Below are 3,336 nucleotides of genomic sequence, written 5' to 3' on the forward strand. Positions count from 1 at the left end.
TCTGAGCACGGACTCTACCCCAGGCCACCCTGCTGCCCCTCTTACTGGCTTTGAGGTGACAGCGACATTCCATCACTTTGTAGACACTTCTGTTGTGCAGGAAGCACACTGAATTATTCTTTTTTTTTTTTTTTTTTTTTTTTTTGCGGTACGCGGGCCTCTCACTGTTGTGGCCTCTCCCATTGCGGAGCACAGGCTCCGGACGCGCAGGCTCAGCGTCCATGGCTCACGGGCCCAGCCGCTCCGTGGCATGTGGGATCTTCCCGGACGGGGGCACGAACCCGTGTCCCCTGCATCGGCAGACGGACTCTCAACCACTGCGCCACCAGGGAAGCCCTGAATTATTCTTTTTAATCACAGTCTAGTGTATCACGCTCCCTGCCCCCAAACAAGAGTGTGCGTTCCTACAGGGCCACATCAGTCTCTGTTGTTTATTTCTCAGCGCCTGGACACTGCCCGGCACAGCGTAGACCTCCCATGAGACTTTCCGGGTCCAGGTGAATGCAGCCAGGGTGCAGTTTCCCCACACACCCTCACCCCGTCCTGGCTTGTGACACAGACATGAGAAATTTCTTTAAATTCTCAGACCACATTTTCTAAATCAGTTTTGCAAAGTTGAATAGCTCAGCAAAACGTGAATTAAATCCATGTTTTCTCTGTAGGTCCATGGAAGTTGATGGTGTCTCTGTGTAGGTCGGTATTCAGGAGTTACTTTGGATGAGATCAGATCCAGGGTTCCAAAAAGCCCATTTTCTTTCTTTAAAGCACAGCTGAAGCATGTTTTGGCCTCCAAATGTTTACACTTCTGGTGATAGAACAGAGAGAAAATATATGGTTGGTTGGCAAGGTGAGAAGACAGCGAATAGATTTGCTCTTGACAGACTCCATTGAAATGGTTAATATGCCTATTTAAACCAAAATTGGCTCATTTGTTACTGCTGTCAAAGTTATTATTCTGATCCTTTGATCATTATCCCTTAAGTTACCCAGTCAGTCCGTCCAGTTTTCACACATGAAGTTTCTTCAAGGCCCTAGTCCCATATCAGCAACCCCACCTGGTCCCTAAAGGATGATGGACAGTTGCCAGGGTCACTCACTGTGCCCCTCACCCCACCCAGCCCACCCACCCCAGGGACCCCTCACACCTGTCCTCCTGCCAGTCTAGTGGTGAACCACACACACACACAAGTTACCATGTTCATGTAAAAGCAGATTTAATTTCCTTTATTTCAGTTGCATGGATTTTTTCCCCCCGGGTCTATTTCCAAAAGAAACAGTTGAAAGGATTTTAAAACATCACTGCATGTATTTATTGAGTCTAAAATGCAGAGCTCCGTGCCAGGCACCATGCGATGGTTTTTTTAAGACAATTCCGACTCTCCAGGAACTTAGTCTAGTAGATAAGTCATGACCACGTTGAAACTCAAATACAAAATGGCCGCCACGCACGGGAGTCAGGTAGTTGGGCTGCCTCTGTGCCCACGCCCTGTGACTTGCTGTGTGATGTGGGGGCTAGTCGTCTAACCTCTTCGAGCCTCAGGTTCCTCATGGTTAGAAGGGGGATGATAGTGATACCTGGCTCCTAAGTGGTTCGAGGATTAACGTAGATGAGACTTGATGACCGCCCCCCCATGTCCCCATGACCCACCTCCATATCACGTGCAGCTGTGGTGGGCACTTTCCACAGATAACAGCTTCCCCCATTATGAAATGAGCTGTGTTCCCACAAAGTTCATATGCTGAACTACCCTTGTCCCCCAATGGGACTGTATCTGGAACTAGGGCCTATAAGGAGGTAGTAATTAAATGAGGTCATAAGGATGGATCCCTAATCTAGAAGGATTAGTGTCCTTATAAGCAGAAGGAGAGACACCAGGGATATTTATGCACAGAGGAAAGGCTGTCCACAAGCCAAGGAAAGAGGCCTCGGGAGAAACCAAACCTGCCCACTCCTTGACCTTGGACTTCCAGCCTCCAGAACTGGGAGAAAATACATTTGTTTTTTTTTGTTTTTGTTTTGGTTTTTTTGCGGTACGCGGGCCTCTCACTGCTGTGGCCTCTTCCGTTACGGACGGAGCACAGGCTCTGGACGCGCAGGCTCAGCGGCCATGGCTAACGGGCCCAGCCACTCCGCGGCATGTGGGATCTTCCCGGACCGGGGCACGAACCCGTGTCCCCTGCATCGGCAGGCGGACTCTCAACCACTGCGCCACCAGGGAAGCCCAATACATTTATTTTTAAGTCCTCCAGTCCTCCAGGTGTTCTGTTACAGCAAGCAGACTAAGACCCGCCCCCAAGCACTTTGTCTTCACCTCTGCGGTGGTGCTGGCCCTCCAGTAACGGGCTCAGCCTTCAACACAAACCCCAAAGTGGCGGGGAGGTAAGGCCTCCAGGGACACCCCTCAACACAGCAGGTGGGGTGTGTGGATAACCGCCCCGGGCCCTGGCCGTCGGTGGGAGAAGCTCTCAGGTGCGGGGCTGTGTCTTCTCAGGCGGGACCGGCAGGGCTGAGCCCACCATAGCGCTGACCTGCTCATTAACGCAAACTTCATCAGCTTTTCTCCTTCCTGCCTCACCTGGTCCCACGCCCTCACCTGTGCTTCCCAGGATGACCTTCCAAATAAACCACCTTCACACGGGCCCTTGATTCGGGGTCCGCCTTTGGGGAACCCAAACTGAGTCAAGGGATAGATTCACATCAGTCACTCAGGGAGCACCCCCCATCCCTCACAAAAAAGTGGAAACAAGATTTAGCCACGGAAGGCACGTGACAGTGGGGCCATCCGACCGGTTGCTAAATGAACACCACAGGAAATAAGTATTACAGGAACCAAGCGGAAGGGATCTCAGCGCCCAGTTACCTTACAAACTGTGACATCACACAGACAAGGTCTGGCTGACTAAAAAGATAACAGACCTAGCCAGCCCTGGTACTCAACGCAGGATGTTCTGACCAGAAGCTGGGGTGCCCTTCCTGGTGACATGCCCTCGAGACTGTCAGGGTGAGCAGCCCCATAAACAATCCAAGCTTTCCGGAAGTTTCCTTAGCAACGTTCAGGAAAAAGGCTGAGCAAGTGCGTGGTCCCCTAACTCCCCTCCAGTGGCCCCTGGAGAAGGAATTTATGAGCTGCTGCATCTCTAGTCATTTCCTTGGCATTTATTGGCTTTTTGATGAAGGTGAGAGCAATTTCCTGTCAACAGCTTCTCATTAGGGGCCTGGTGATGTTCTTTTTTTTTTTTTTTTTTTTTTTTTGGTGATGTTCTTTTGACCATTATTTTACTGGGCATCATGCCTGGTCACTGTGAGAAGAGGTTCCACTTAGAAAGCATCCGTCT

Source organism: Phocoena phocoena, chromosome 2 (genome assembly GCF_963924675.1).
Source record: "Phocoena phocoena chromosome 2, mPhoPho1.1, whole genome shotgun sequence".
Lineage (NCBI taxonomy): Eukaryota > Metazoa > Chordata > Mammalia > Artiodactyla > Phocoenidae > Phocoena > Phocoena phocoena.